We start from the raw sequence: 16,501 nt of genomic DNA, 5'->3' as shown, positions 1-16,501 counted from the left end.
TATAAAAATAAATATTAAAAGAAAATAAAGAAATATTCATCAGAATCTGCATTCTATGCCTCAATTTGTGGGCAAAACTTGTAACAGAAAATAACTTACACACCCCATAAACTCTAAACACATCGGTGTTGGTTTTTAGGTGCACAAAACACTGGCCCACTCACATTGAGAGCCATAACCTAATGTTTTTCTGTTCCAACAAACTTCAGTAAAAACTGTATTTTTTAGTTGCTCAAACAAGAAACATAACACACTTCCAGGCAACTTGATCTCTATGAGTTTTCGGTAATACAAGTTGGCGGACCTTTTACTTGTGAATGTCAAGCTATATTTAGGCTCCTTCAAGATGGCTGATGGCTCATTCATCGGAGATAGAGATATAACGCTGAGTTATTTGTGAAGCACATATATGACTCTCCAAAGACGCATTGACATATTTGCTAATACTTTGGGGCAGATTTACAAGCCCCTTGCGACACATTTACGCCGCCGTTGCGTCACTTCTGTGACGCAGTGGCCGCGTAAAACATGCGCCATGTTGCACCGTATTTACAACGTGATGCATCTAGGGAGATGTGTCACGTTGTAAACCCCTGCGCCATATGAAACCTGTGTCAGGTTTCATGTGGGCGTTTCAGCGCAGGGTGGGCGTTCCCTCGCTTGCGACGTGACTCCAGCAATGCGCCGCATTTCCGCCGGGGTATGCGACACGCATCTGCCCATCCATGGGCCACGGCACGCCGCACTGTAAATGCGGCGCATCAGTGGTGGCGCCAGACCTTGTAAATCTACCCCTTTGTATCCAGTTTGGGTCACAAAAGGGTTGCAAAGTAGCCCAATAATAATGCAAAGTAGAGGTTTGTGCTGTTTTGAGCTACTTTATTTCAAGGTGTTGTTCCATGATTGGCACCTAAGTGCTGCTATGAAAGTACCCATTAATTATGATTCCAAGTCCACTCTACTAAAAATGGTAAACAGAACTTTGTGCAGGGAGACAAACATCATCAGTTCTTAGTAAATATGGAGCTTTTCTGCTCTCTCCTTTTCACGCCAGGCAGCACAGCAACGTTTGCTTTTGCGCTGCATTGTATTAGAATCTTACAAATCTTTTCCCACATGCCTTGCTATGTACATCATGAAGTGAGAGGTAATGGAGTTCCATACATGTTCCTGCAGTCTTCCTACACTTAGGGCTCAGCAGCGCACCTTCCCACTGCTGTCAATGAGCTCAGATCCTGCGGGGATGGAGTGATGGCCCCAGGACCGATGCTGCAGGCCAGGCCTTGGATTTTAAAGCCGTGAGGGGCAGATGCAACAGCTCTTGTGTTCTTGTGGTGGGTCCCTTGATTCAAACGTTCAGCTTCCTATGCCAGAGACAGCATGTAGCTTCATTGCACCTTCCTTCAATGCATGCTGGGCCTTTGCTGGAGAAGCAGTAACTTGGTGCAGATTGGCATCTTCAAGCTCTTCAGATGTCTGAAAGGTCTCCACCCTGCAGGGACTGGAGGCTCATGGTTGAGCCATTCCTCCTCTTTAAGTGACCAGTGACTCTCCTCTACCCGTGCACAGCTCTTGCATTATCTTTGTCTAATGCTTTTAAGGTCTACACTTAGGGTGTACAACATACATGTTAATGATTTGGCTGTAAAAGCAGAGCATGCCTTTAGTTTCCATGTGAGAGACTCAGTGCACTGATGCATCCGCTGCAGGGATTCCACAGACCAAGTATCTATTCTCAAACCCCAGCTTCCCCCCGAGTCGCTCACTGTCTGTATGCTCGCCTTGTACAGCACTCTGTTGCCTAGGTAGGTTTGTGAAGGCAGGTCAGACATCTCTGCAGTGCCTGGGTCAAAGCACCGAGGTGGGGTTTGGCCCTTCATAATACAAAGACCAGAGTCAGGGTTTAATTAAAGTGTCCAGCCAGTAAAGAGTGCAGACAGCCGATCCAGCATCTGGCACCATCTAGTGGCATTAGCCGTGTTAGCTGCCTTGTCATTAAAAAATAGGGTAGCTTTGCTGAAAAATCTGCAATCTAGCAGGCCCCACAAAAAGTTCAGGGGCTGGGAATATTGACTTTCTGTAATCCAAACTCCTCCCCCCCTAACTCACCCCCACCCGTAAGACAGGTCTGGGTTTTCACTATTCAAGTACCACATGCATACATACAGGAACCTGTGTTTGATCTCAGGGTCACAGATTTCACTCACAGTGGGTTCCTTCAGACTTTCCTCCTTCACAAGTCCACTGAATGAATATCACTGAGTCATGTAACAGCAGCATCAGTCATATAGCACAAAGACCCCCCCAACCCCCCATAGAACATGCACCTAGCATTTGTTTCTTTAGTTCTTTATTTCTTTAAGCAACAAAAGGAATTTGAAGAAATGCTGGGTACAGCAAACAGTGAAGTGTATATTCACTGTTCACCTATAATGAAATCACATAGAGGAGTTTGTGGTGCTGAGGTCTGGTGCTGGTTTGTCAAATCGTCATGCATGTGACTGTACAGACAAATGTTTCATTTATACATTATCACAGTGGTGCCTGTCCTCACATGGGCTGATGGTTTAGAGCCGCCTTGTAACAGGCAAATGCAAAACGGAGGCAAATTCAGCTGGGAGAGTGTTCCAGACAGAAGTGTGCCAATGGATAGCAGGACCAACATCTGGAAGTGGTTTTGGGGTGACCGGGAGATGATGGATGGTTGAGCGAAGATTACAAGTTGGTACATACTTTAGCAGGATGGAAGAAAGGCAGTTGCTAGAGGAGCCATATAAAGAGAGCTCTGTTCATAGGTGACAGCACACAAGGGGGCATATCAGCAACACCCGGCGATAATTATCGCTAAGCGCTAGGATAATTATCGCCGGCTAGCGTGGATTGTTATCGCCGAGATAGCGTGCTATTAGCAACGCTTATCTCAAAAGCGATAAAAATCCTCACGCTAACTGCCTAACGTGAGATTATCGCTGGAAACCCAGTGATAATCTCACGCAATGTGGCGTTAGCTTGTTGATAGGGCCTCACATACTTAGCCATAATATCCACCCTCCATAGGATATCATGGCTAAGTCAGTCCTGAAGCAGGCGTAAGGAAAGTAGCAATAACAGGGGCTATCGCTACTTTTCTTGCCGCTATGCTTCATAGCGTGGGGCTTGATGATAGGAGAAATGTCGCTTAGCGACATTTCTCCTGTCATGTCAGGTCAGGAACGCCCACTTTGCATCTCATTAGAGATGCAAAGCTGGGCGTTAGGAATTCCTACGCTAACGCAAGTTTTCACGCGTTAGCGTGAGCTTGCTAATTAGGCGATAAAATTATCGCCGCTTTTCGGCCGAAAACGGCCGCAAAAGCGGCGATAATTCTATCGCCTCGCCTTGCTGATATGCCCCTAGGTGACCCGCTCCGTGCTGGATTCAAGGCTCAACTAGCCAGAATATTCCAGACCATACGAAACTCAGCTTCCAGGCGCAATCTCAACCTCCCGCCTCACAACTGCATCGCCCTAAATCTCAAGGAGCTCTACTGGCTCCCAAGCCACAAACGAGATCTCTTCAAACTCTTCACGCACACTTCCAAAAAAGCCTTACACAATATTAGCTCAGCGCACCTCAATAACTGCATAAACTTCCAGAAACTTACTAGACGTGGCTGTGCCTTCTACTACCTCGCCCCTGAAGCCTGGAACAAACTGCCCCTGCACATCAGAGCCTCCTCTTCGGTTCTTAAATTCCACAAGAAACCGAAGAACTGGCTGTCCATCTAGCCCGACCCGTACAGCTCATGTTTTAGAGCCAGGGTACCCTCCAGAATAAGTTGTGCTCTATACAATGCTCATAACAATAGACAGAGGTGGAAGTGTATTTAGAAACGATTCTTAAGGCAAAGTTGAGTATCTTGTATTATATGTGTTGTCGTAAAGCGCATGTTCACCCCAGCAGAGGTATCTTAGCACTGACCGACATAACACATGCTTACTGCTACCCAACTCCATGGTGCTCATTTTATCAACCAAGGAAGGCTGAAAGGCTGAGTGAACCTGCCAAGCTTCAAACCTGTGACCATGCAGTTAGACATGGATATCTGCAGTGGATGCATTTGTACACCCAGTCACCAGATGTGGACAATATCTACATAATGGAAAAGAGTATGGGGAGGCCCACAAGAAGCCTATTGCAATAGCCATGTTTTCAAATGACACCTTTCATGGGACACAAATTATGTATGGACAGACTTTAGTCATTTGAAAATAACTTTAGTAGAGTTGCTTCAATGGTTTCCATGTTCATAGACAATTGACTGTGGCATAAGTGATCTGATAACAAGCCTGGTCCAGATACTGAAGGCCAACTAGATATCTGAGATTGCATGTGGGAGTACACGCAGAAAAGAGAGAAAGATTGTGAGCAGCAGCATCATAGAGGTTATAGGAACGGACGAGTTGGAAGAGGGATGAGAGGGCCCAGGACTGGACATTGGTGGCCGTGTACAGTGAAACAACAACATGAAATAATATGTGTATTACAGGTACAAACTAACGTACTTATGACACTGAAAACATTTACCTGTTTTTATAATTCAACACTTTGGAAAGGGTTACACACAGGGCTTAATTTGTGAAACATAAGTGCAGGGACACTTGTCAGGAGACCTCTGTAGCTTGCACCACATATTGTTCCTACCAGGGCTGCCAATAACAGTAACAACACAACTACTAGGTATCACACTCCTCCAAGAGTGACAATTCAGACTATTCCAATTCCCCAAAGCTATAGGAATAGCTTGGGAGGCAGGTATCAGCAATGTGTAAAGTATATTGAACCAACAAACAACTGTGGCTGTGCTTCTCTCTATATCAGACAAACAGAACCACCATGTAGCAGACCATCATAAGCCCCGGTGTTCACAATTAAGTGCCAGTGCTGTGCACTGGATACCACCTGCTCAAATTAAGCACTGGTTACACACCTTTTCTATCAATACTTCAGTAACAAATGAGCAGTTATGGGTCTTTCACACATTACATCACGTACCCATGAGTAACTGATGTAGAACACTTACTAAGATTGCCATTAATGTTAATCATCATCCTTCTTGTCGATTTCTCCACCTCAGTTTAAATATGCATCTCCTCCCTTATCATCCCAATACCTCTAAAAGGTGCCCGGGTCCTACAGGCGTTGGCAGCTGCCTGAGATACATAGGTAGATGGATACCCCTCCAGGCTCCCAAATGTTCTTGATGAGGACAAGGTCAAGTGAGGACACGTGATGAGACATGAAAACTCACGTGGAGCTTGTAAGAATCACAGCAGGGGGTGCCACTTGCAGGGACTTTGGAACACCAGTAAGTGTTCATGCATTGCCAAGCACAGACCTATAAACAATGTGGTACTTACTATACTTGGCTCAGCTGAATTTATGCTTGTCTTGTGTGTTCCTTCTATGACTGGGATTTAATCTGGTAAAGGCTGAGATATGTACTATGTATATTAGTTTTACAGGATACAGCGCATTCCTGTCCTTTCTGCCGGTGCACAAACTGCAACCGAGTGCCAATGCAGGCACACTTGCACCATAGTGCCAGGATCTTTGTGTTGTTGGCATGATTGTTTTTGTCTAGGAAGGGACAGATTCTGCGCAAAAACAATCATAGGAGGCGTTTTCATCATTCTATGTGTGCCTGCTTTGGAAAGGCGTTAGTTTTGGCACTACCCCAGATTTACGCTATGTTGTAAATCTGAGGCAGTGCCATAAACCATGGGTAAAAGTGCGGCAGGAGCTTTGTAAATATGTCCCATAGTGTGATACTCAACCCCATCCCACGCCTCTCCTCCCATTCAGAGCCCTGCCCTGTTGCCTTCCCCGGTGGCCCAAGGAGCTACAAACTCTGGCCCGGGGTGGCGTGGGAGCGTCAAAGGGCTGAGAGGGAGATTGTCGTTTAGCGCCAGTGCACCCAGGGGTTATTATCCAAGCCTGTAACGTGACTATGTGTCGGATCATGAAAGAAATACAGAGGCATTTATGTCAATTTAGGGATTAAGAATGAGACACGTTGGACCAAAGGGTGCGGCGCAGATGTGACTGGGCCCAGTGAATATGCTACAGACACAGGAAAAGCCACCACCCAACCAAGGCCCCGGTCCACCAAGCCGCCACTGGCCTGTCTTATGAGTGTGAAGACATGCTTGTGATGTACAAATCGTGTGTTCACACTCGTACATAGGTATAAACACAAATACTTTTTCACATGCGTAATCTCCCAGTGATGGGGAGAAGGCATTCTAGCTTCTGACTAGGTGAAAAAGTTAGGGTACAGCCACAAACCTATTTGTGGGTTTTGAAACATTTCCACAGCCCAGCCCTGCCTAGGAATGATTGGAGGTGTGCTCCTTCCAAGGGCTGGAGTAAGGCTGGGACTGGGAAGGCTGCAGGGTGTGTAATGCTATGCATATTTGCACCAGTTGCATTATTGTGAATAATACAGATTTTTCTTTGCAGGTTCATGTTCTGGTGCAAGTACCTGCCACAGTAATAAGCAAGGAGCAGTCCCTTTGTGTTGTATCTTCTTAACTCCAGATCTGCATGACTTGCACACTGTTGTACTGGTGATACTCTGCTACAAAAACAAGATCGTACAAGAACAACTATGAATGAGCCCCACATTCAGCCACCACTAGGCCCCTCCCTCTGCACCTCTGTCATGACCTGGAGCCTGACCCTGGCTGTACTTGTCTAGGGTGTCACCCTCCCCTTTGGTGGACTGCGATCATTCTGAAGCTCTGCGTATTCATACAAAATATATCTATGTGTGTATATATAGAATCTGAATGGAATTCATTTATAAAGTCAATGGTCATGTTGAAATGTGCCCTGGATCTGCCTCTCGGCCAGCATGCCAACATTGGACACCACCCAACCCAGTGTATAAGAACAAAAACAGAAATACAAATACCCAACCTGAGTCTTGCTTAAACCACATTTACACAAATAATAATAGAAGTCTGTATTGTCTTAGGCAGAGAAACAATGGCGTCCAGTCATTTCCTCTTGCATCCTGTTTGACTACATTGTATTAGTACCAGTGACGTAGCTATCCCATGTGCCGCTCATTGCGGACCCTGTTTATGCCGCCCAGGGCGGCATGTAAGAGTCAGAGGGGTGCTGGCGATTCCAGCGATGACCGCAGCTAAAGGGGAGGGGGCGCCACACCCAAAACTCCTGCTGTACGGGGCCGACCGTCGCCTTCCCCTCCTTGCTACACCACTGATTAGTACAATTATTACAATAACCTTTCATGCTTCATCAAAACCACATGCATGTTGGACTCTGTCCCATACTAAATAGCCATCCTTTCCTGGCTGCAGACCTGGCCTCTCATGTGGGCTTCCTTGGGTGCCAGCATGACTTGACCAGGACCTCAGGGGTGTCCAAGCAACTCATTCATCCTGCCCTAAGCCCTTTTTCAGAATTACTCACAGCATTAAGCTCATTACTCAACCTTATTCTACTGCCACTGCGGCCCTTACCAATCAGCACAATGGACTGACGGGCCAGCCTGCAGTCCGTCTGGCGACAAAGCCACCGTACTCCTCCATGTGTCGAACACTCTCCTCACCACTTCTGTTCTATACCTCAACCCTATTTCTCTACTGTAATGGAGCGTAAATACTGTACATTCACTTAACAACATCAAGTATATAGGCGATACGTTTTTTCTGGTATTCCTGGAGTGCACTCTGTAGGTGGGACTCATCTTAGGAATTTTTAGGACCCTGTGCAATGCTTAATTTGGGGACCCATGTTTTGAAAAAACCTTGAGTTTGATTTCCCATGTTCTACTCATTCAAGCCCACATGATGCCAAGCAAATGTCCATAAATGGAGTCACTCAAAAACAGTTGAAATATGCCTTTCCCCTTTAAGGATGAAAAACCATACTGTTCCTATTGTCAATAAGTTGAAATCAATAAAACACACAAAAAATATGCCTTGCCCAGCAGCCCCAAAAATTCCTAAAATGATCACAGACAAAAATAGACAGAGTTAGAGGCACGGTTAGGAAGAAAGGTGAAGGATTTACATAGAGAAATAGACAGAGGTAAGACGGAAAGAAATGTCCCTTTCCTAGAGGGCCTCTGGCAAGGTGGGGGCCAGGGGCAAATGCCCAGTGTGCCCAAGCCTTAAAATCTCTCAGGGTGAGATCACTGTGTAAATGAGCTCCCTTGCTGTGTTTTCTCCCTATAGATAGAAAAATATTTTGTATATTCAGGAGCAATTAGCTTTCATTGCAGGAGAAAAGAATGTTACATTTTCTGCATAATTCTTTATGTTTTTTATGGTTCAAAGTAAGAGCACCAGGTTTTGCCCAGAACCTAGACCAACTGTTTCACCCCACAGGAAATTAGCTGCTCAATTATGAACACCACTGGATGGAGTTCCCTATTCCCAGATCTTCCCTGGAAATACCTTTACGGTATAAAGGGGCACCTTCATGCACATAAATGATCATTCCCTGCAACACAGGCACCCTTTCACTATGGTGCAAGGGTGCCTGAGTTGGCGCTAGGCAGCTAATTTAGGATCAGCACCAAAGAAAACACAGGAAAGCACCGTATTGTTGTAAATACAGCGCATCCCTGCATGTTGGAAATGTCGGAGCACATACTACTGGCGAATGCTTCAAGGGGCATGTGTACAGACTCAATCTGACACGCCTGCCAGTGAGAGCTTTCCACTGCCTGGCAGTGCCAGCACAATGGCAAGGACAGGGCTATCATAAGGGTCAATCTGCTCAATTGAAAGCAATTGCCCAGCATTAGAGAACAGGCCTGAGATGTTTCCACTTGATGAACAGACACTCATCTTTTTGCAGGGATGCGGCTACTTATTTATGCAGCTTCTTTTGTAGCAGAGAAAGATGCAATCACCAACTAAAGGTCACCGTGCTCTGCTAAAAAAGAAACTAATAAAAGTGTTCTGGATCTGATGTATGTCACTGTTATGAGGTGTCAGGTTGATGTACAACAGGACTTGGGAAATATAGACACAGATTTACAAACACTGTGCATCGGGTTTTAGATCTTTTTTATGGCAAGCCTGACACAATGTGTCGTGGTGGGATTTATAAACCATCGTTAATTGTGATTATCATTGGATTGTAACCTAAAGTAATGCAAAGCTGTGCAATTAACTGCTGAGAGTTAATTTTCGTCAAGGGGGCATTCCGTGGGTGGTGGGTGCATGGGCGTTCCCTTACAATCACCCGTGGCTTTTGACACAAATCCCAATCTACAAAGAATTGTGTAATGACCTGCGTGTCATCTGTTTTTGTAATAAAGGTCTTGATCCGCTTAGGTGATAAAGTGGTAGTTTATTGGCAGGTACAGCGAGATCAGCAAAGCAGCACCAACCGTTCAATCGTTGTCCCTTTCTCCTTGGAATGAGTGATGCATCATACAATGCATCACTCCATTCCGTGACATGGAGAAGATTCCACAGTGCACATTCAATTCCAGCACTGTAAATCATAACACATCCCCTTCCCACCCAAAGAAAAGAATGCATAAAACGTTAACAAAACTCATTCCAGTGAAAGCATAAAACACCCTCACAAGGAACAACTAATAAGAAAAACAGCATCAAATAAACATTCAAAATAAATGTAAGCACTAGTATAGTACCAGACTAAATATAAACATTAGTACAAAACATAGTCCTTCATCTTAACAGGCACCCTCCTACACCTGGAAGGATACTGATTGGATTCTCTTCCGTCAACAATATCCTCCCCATTTAAATGATTACCACCCGGCAAAGAAAGTCCAGAACTCTCCACCTTTGGGAAACCACCAGTGTGTCTGACCAATCTAGACATACTCCACCAGCAGCCTGTGTTAACCTTTACCACATTCTTCTTGATGGCTACAATGGTAAAGGGACCCAGAAAACCCGTTCTGCCTTTGAAAGTATGTCTAGGGTTCTTCACCAGCACTTGGTCACCAACACACCATTTCCTGTATTTAACCTTCATCCTGGAATCATAACTAGACTTGTACTTGTCCTGATAATCAGAAATTCTAGCTCGTCTTGTTTCAGCAGACATATCCCTTCCAAAACTAGAAGGTAGCCAACTAGGATTTAATTTGGAAGAAGCTTTCCTCCCTCTCAATACTTCAAAAGGAGACCTTAAAGTAACAGCATTCGGTGTGGTGCGATGAGCCCACCAAGTATCTCTCAAAACAGTGCTGAAAGGTATCTTCAATTCAAGAGCCCGTTGAGCACAACCCTTGACCACTCTGTTCATCCTTTCAGCTAACCCATTGGCCTGAGGCGAATATAAGGCTGTCTTCTGATGGACAATGTTAAAGTCTTTAAGAAAACTGCACATTTCATGGGAAACGAACTGTACTCCATTATCAGTGACTAAAAACATAGGAACCCCTTCAGAAACAAAAACATCCTTAAGAAAATCTATTACTGTCCTTGTGTTGGCCACTGACACACATTTGGTGACCACCCACTTAGAGGTATAGTCCACAAGCACCAGAACAAACCTTTCAAAAGAAGGTAAAAGTTCAAACGGCCCAACTATGTCCAGACCCAGTTTCGACCACACTTTGTCAGGAACTTCGACAGGGGACAAAGGAGCATTACTAGGAATGTGAGACTTGTCGTTGGAAGCACAAGACAAACAATCTTTAACCACACCCTCAATCATCCGATCCATGCCAGGCCACCAGTACTTTTCCCTCACCCGGGCTTTCGTCAGACTTCTGCCCAAATGTCCCTCATGAGCAAGGTTGATAATTCTGTCCCTGAACACACTAGGAGGAATCACTCTATCTCCTCTCATGAGATTATCACAACAAAACGACAACTCTTCCTTCACAGCCCAATAGGATTTCCTAACTTGATCTAAGTCCTTGTAATCAGGCCAACCATGACTCACCCACTCTTTAAGAAAAACAAAATCCTTGTCACTACTTACACCCTCCAACCACTCTTCAGATGAAAAGGCAGGCTCAGCAATCCAAGATATACACTCAACTTCACTACAGTCTGAGGATTGACCGACTGGCAAACGGGAAAGACAATCCGCAGATTTGTTGTTCAACCCAGGTATATACCGAACAACAAAATTAAAATCTTGGAGACCCTCACTCCAGCGTTTGAACCTAGGTGTAATGTTCTCATTTTGCCTGCATGAGAAAACCTGCACCAAAGGACGATGATCCGTTCAGACCACAAAAGGAATTCCCCATAGGTAAAATCTGAAATGTTGTACAGCCCAGAACACACTCAAGGCTTCTCTCTCAATACAAGAGTAGTTGGCTTCTGCATCCTTAAGAGCTCTAGAGGCAAAAGCAATTGCCCTGTCTTCCCCATCCACAACCTGAGAAAGCACAGCCCCTAAACCTTTAAGACTGGCATCTGTTGTTAGAATAGTCTTGCGATTAACATCGAAATGTCCTAGAGTAGGCATTTTACCAATTCCAGCCTTTATACAATCAAAAGCTTTCTGACACTCGTCAGACCAGGTAAACTGTGTTCCCTTTTTAAGCAGAGCCCTGATCGGCTCAGCTACACTTGCAAACCCATGTATAAATTTAGAGTAGAACTCAGCGAGTCCCAAAAACGACCTCACCTGGTCCTTGTCTTGAGGAACAGGAGCTTTCACTACACTCTCCGCTAGCTTCAATTTAGGTTGTTTGCCCTCTCCAGAGATTACATGACCCAAGTATGTCACTGAACTAAACCCCACACGGCACTTTTGTCTCTTAACTGTGAGTCCCGCATCCCTCAGTTTTCCCAACACCGTATAAAGGGTTGTACAATGTTCTCTCTCATCTTTCCCATATATCAAGATATCATCTTGAAAGAACATTACATTAGGTATTTTCCCTAACACCATTTTCATGACCCTCTGGAAACATGCTGCAGCAGACGCCAACCCAAAGGGCATTCGCAATAATCGGTAAGCCCCTATAGGTGTCACAAAAGACGTTAGGTGTCTTGAGTCCTTATGCAACATGACTTGATGGTAGGCCGAGGATATATCCAACACGCTAAAAATCTTGGCTCCAGACAGAACACTAAGAGACTCGGATATATTGGGTAAGGGTTGGCGATCCACCCAAATCCACTCATTCAGACCTCTCAAGTCCACACACATTCTGACACTTGCCCCCCCATCCTTAGGAGCAAGGACAATGGGGGCAAGCCACTCCGAAGCTTCGATCTCCTCAATAACTCCCAAATTAAGCAATCTCTGTAACTCTACCTTGAGTGGTTCAACCATCATGTTAGGTACCCTTCTTACCTTGTGTACACAAGGGATGGCTTTTTCTTTAAGAACAATGCGATGTTCAAACCCCTTAAGACAGCCTAAGGCGTCCGAAAAGACTTCTGGGAACTTCTCAAAACACTCACAGCTTGAATCCCAAGAATCCACCAACATAACCTGATCTTTAGGATCCTTAGCACAAGGGTTAAGCATGATGCCAAGGTCACGCTGATGTCTCCATCCAAGCAAATTGTCCCCTCTTTCAGCCACATAGACTTTACCCACTGTACATCTGTCTTTAAATTGGATAGAGGCTTGAACATAACCAAGGACGTTGATCTTGGAACCCCCATAGCTGACAGGATTGATAAAAGGCGAACCCGAATCAGCCAAAACAGAAAAATCAAACCCATCAACCATAATTTTACACTCAGGCATTATTATACTGTCAGCATCTATTTTCCCATCATCAGCTCTAACACTCAAAAGGATGGTGCGTACTATTTCCACATTTTTCTGAGGGTTACGAACTTTGTCAGAAGCTTTGCAGACCCTAGCATACTGCCCCTTAATACCACACTTGTTACACACCGCCTCCCTAGCAAAACAGTGCGGGTAATTAGAGAAGTGCGAAAAACTTCCACACCTCATGCATTTAGGTTTAGTACCAGTAGATGCGGCCTTGTCAGGAGAATTACTACTTCCATCAGCAGGATGACTGTCACGTTACACCCTGCTTTGAACCCTCTTCGAAGAAACACGCATACGCGTGTCCTTCTCAACAGTCTTGCTATTATTAGAGACAGAAATCTTCGCCAAACTATTGCAAGTCTCGAAGTTTTCACCCTCTTCTATGGCATGTACCTCACTGGGTTTCTGATTTTTTTCTTCTTTGTTCTTCCTGATTTCTTTAACCCACTTGGAAGTGTTCTCCATACCCTCCACAATGGCCACAGCTTCAACTAAAGAAGGATTTTTCGATAAAAGTTTCTCCTGGACACGAACACTGTTAGTGCACCTCACTAATTGGTCTCTCACTAACGAATCCGAGAGGTCACCAAACTCACACGTACGCGCTAGAGTTTTTAAGGCTGCCACATAGCTGCCTACACGCTCCACGGGACCCTGGATCCTAGTGAAAAACGTATGTCTCTCCAGAACCACGTTGATGCAGGGACCAAAATACTTCTCCAGCATAATCAAAGACATCTCACACACATCACCAGGAGAACCATCACCATCACCAACAGGAATGATATCCATGCTGTCATAGGTATTCCTTCCCTCCACGCCCAAGTTATGAAGAAGGATAGCTTGCTTCCTGACAGCCGAAAACTTTTCTCCACCAATGGCCACTATATAGGAGTCAAAAAGGGTTTTCCACCTCTTCCAGGGAAGAATGGGATCACCCTCTTCTGACAAAAAAGGCGGTGGCTGTGACATGCTAGAGGACGAAGCTAACGCCATTTTTATTGAGTAAAATCTGAAGGAAAACACTTGAAACCTTATCACGGCTTGTTATGGAGAGTCTCAAGATGTACTGTGCATTCGTTCGCTTCAAAAATACCATTTGTAAGCACAACTGCCTAAATGTTCATTGTAAGTACTCCCCTGCAATGTTTATTCACGTGTATAAAATGCCAGTTGTAAGCACAAATGCCCAAGAGTTCGTTGTAGATACTCTCCAGCAATGTTTAATCACGCGTCCATTTCAGCTTAAAGTTTTGTTTTTCTAAAAAAACGCTGCGCTCGTATCGTCGCTTGTAGCGTTGTCAGGGTAACACTACGGAATGACGAGGCGCGCAGGAACGTGCGTTTCAAGACATGCGTTCCAGACGTGAACGTCGTGAACAAGGCAGACCAGTAGCACGCGAAGACCAGCTCGTGAGGACTAACGGTATATTTTAATGTTGCTTCCAATACTCTTAAGTTTGTCTTGTAAACTCACAAAAAAAATGGTGCGATCATCCGCTGCTGATCTTCGATCGTGGTTACTCCGACAGGATTTTAAGGAGAAATGTTAGAAGTCCAAATCTCGAAAGAACGTCATCGTCGTAGGGGAATTGATGCTTAGCCGTGTTACCCGTCCCCAATCAGGCAAAGTCTTCTCGTCGCCAGTGTAATAAAGGTCTTGATCCGCTTAGGTGATAAAGTGGTAGTTTATTGGCAGGTACAGCGAGATCAGCAAAGCAGCACCAACCGTTCAATCGTTGTCCCTTTCTCCTTGGAATGAGTGATGCATCATACAATGCATCACTCCATTCCATGACATGGAGAAGATTCCACAGTGCACATTCAATTCCAGTTTTCTTATTACATTGTACAGTGCAATGCTTGACATGTCACCTAGTTCCTTTCACCTAGCTTCGTCTAGAGTTCTAGTTCTATAGCTTTTATCTTGTTTAAGCTACTTAGAACTCTGAGCTTTCAGTTGTTGCTGAAGCTTAGTGGATAGGACGTCCAACTGCTGTTCTTCAATAAAGGATCCTTCAATTACCCCAACCAGTGTGTTGTGACTGTACTTCATTACAAATTGTAGACAGGAATTTGCACCAAAAATCCTGCGCCTTGTTGTAACAGGCATAACGAGGAGAAATGTTCAATTTCCCCTTATTTTTCAGACTTTACATACGTGCTGCATTGTACACCACACATTCAAAGTGGGAACTGCCTTAAAGCATAGTTCTTTACTGGAAGTGACCCTCTTCCAACACAAAACCTATACTCCCTCCAACACAGACACCCTTGTCCTAAGGCGTAACTGTGTCTATGTTGGCGCATGGCAGCCGAATGTCTGCCAGGAGAGGCCAGAACAGCACCACATTTTAGTAGATATGGCACTGTTTTTCTCTCTTCCTTTCAAGCAAATAACTTAATCCAAACTGCGAGCGTGCACTGCCACAAGAGAGTGCTACCCAAAATGTAGATTTTATTCAGATAACCCCCATTTTATCCTGATCGTCACCAATACCTGAAACGAAGCATGTGGAATAATAATAAGGGTACTCAGCAGGGATAAATTAAAACCAGATGTTTCAGTCATCAATAATACAATTCATAATTATTGGAAATGCAATACTCTAAGGCATCATAGAGTTCCACATGGTTTCAATCATTTACACACATCCTTACTCACATTTGTTTTGTTTAGACAGTTGCATTTTAACAGGACACTTTTCCAGAAAATATCATTAATTATAACGAAACAACAATTTTATTCCAATGATCAATACTTCATTCAGGTGAAGATTCTTTGGGAACATATTGTCCCTCTCTTGCAATGTTTTAAGAAAGTTGTCCATCATGTATTATCAGTCGCTGGTCTGCCTACTGGTAGAGCAACATTGGGTCAAGAAGGTAAACTACAGACCCAGTCATTGTCTCAAATATACTCCAGACTCATTATTCTTTGTAGTCTTGAAAATCTGATGTCCACCTCCCTAGAGATGTCTTATGGCTACCTCAGAACACGATAAGTTCAAGTATGAAAGAATTACTAAAACCAAACTAAAAGTATGTACATCAGCCTAAAGGCTATATCAGTCAACTGTAGAAACATGCAAAAAGGTCTAAAGAGGAATATATGACGTTACTTCGCATGTGTTTAGTACGCATGCCATTACTACGCGGTCGTAAGTACGACCGTGTTTTTAGTTCGCATTCCTTTCCTACGCAATTCGGAACAACGAATTACAGTAAGGGGTGCTGGATGTTGGAATAGTATAATTTACTATTCCAACTCCAGTCTATGCGGACACTAGGGAAGGTGTTGGATTTTAAATCCAACACCTTCCTCCCCTAACGCAAGTCGCTGTTCCGACTTGCGTAGTAAAGGTTTTCTAAGTAACAACGCGTGCGTACTAATGTCCGCGTAGTAACGGCATGCGAAGTAATGCCTGCTAAGTAAACGCCGTTTACCTCTAAAGAGACCTCTGTCCAAGACCAGAGACTCCGAGTACGCCATCTCAAAAAGAGAGAAGACACCACTTGTTAGAACAGGAGAGGGCCAAAACCTTCACCTCGTGCCACAGCCCTTCACCACGTGCCCAAACGAGGCCTGCAGATGGTCTGATTTGAATCTTGGCTGACAAGTTACTCCGTCACAACTGTGACAGATATCCTGTCCGCCGAAATATAAATCCCATAGGTATAATGGGATTTATATTTTGGTGTACAGGACATTCATCACCGTTGTGATGGAGTAACCCGTTCGCCA

The 16,501-nt window shown here is 44.5% G+C and overlaps 1 protein-coding gene across 1 annotated transcript in view; it reads right to left on the bottom strand.

The window, feature by feature from the left end:
• PITPNM3 (PITPNM family member 3) overlaps positions 1 to 16,501 on the bottom strand; it is a 1,847,214-nt gene that overhangs the window by 1,406,355 nt on the left and 424,358 nt on the right. The gene's annotated exons all lie outside the window — the stretch shown is intronic.

The sequence above is a fragment of the Triturus cristatus genome, chromosome 3_2 (genome assembly GCF_964204655.1).
Source record: "Triturus cristatus chromosome 3_2, aTriCri1.1, whole genome shotgun sequence".
Taxonomy (NCBI): Eukaryota; Metazoa; Chordata; class Amphibia; order Caudata; family Salamandridae; genus Triturus; species Triturus cristatus.
The sequence above is the reverse complement of the archived record's forward strand: the minus strand, read 5'-3'. Positions and strand labels throughout refer to the sequence as shown.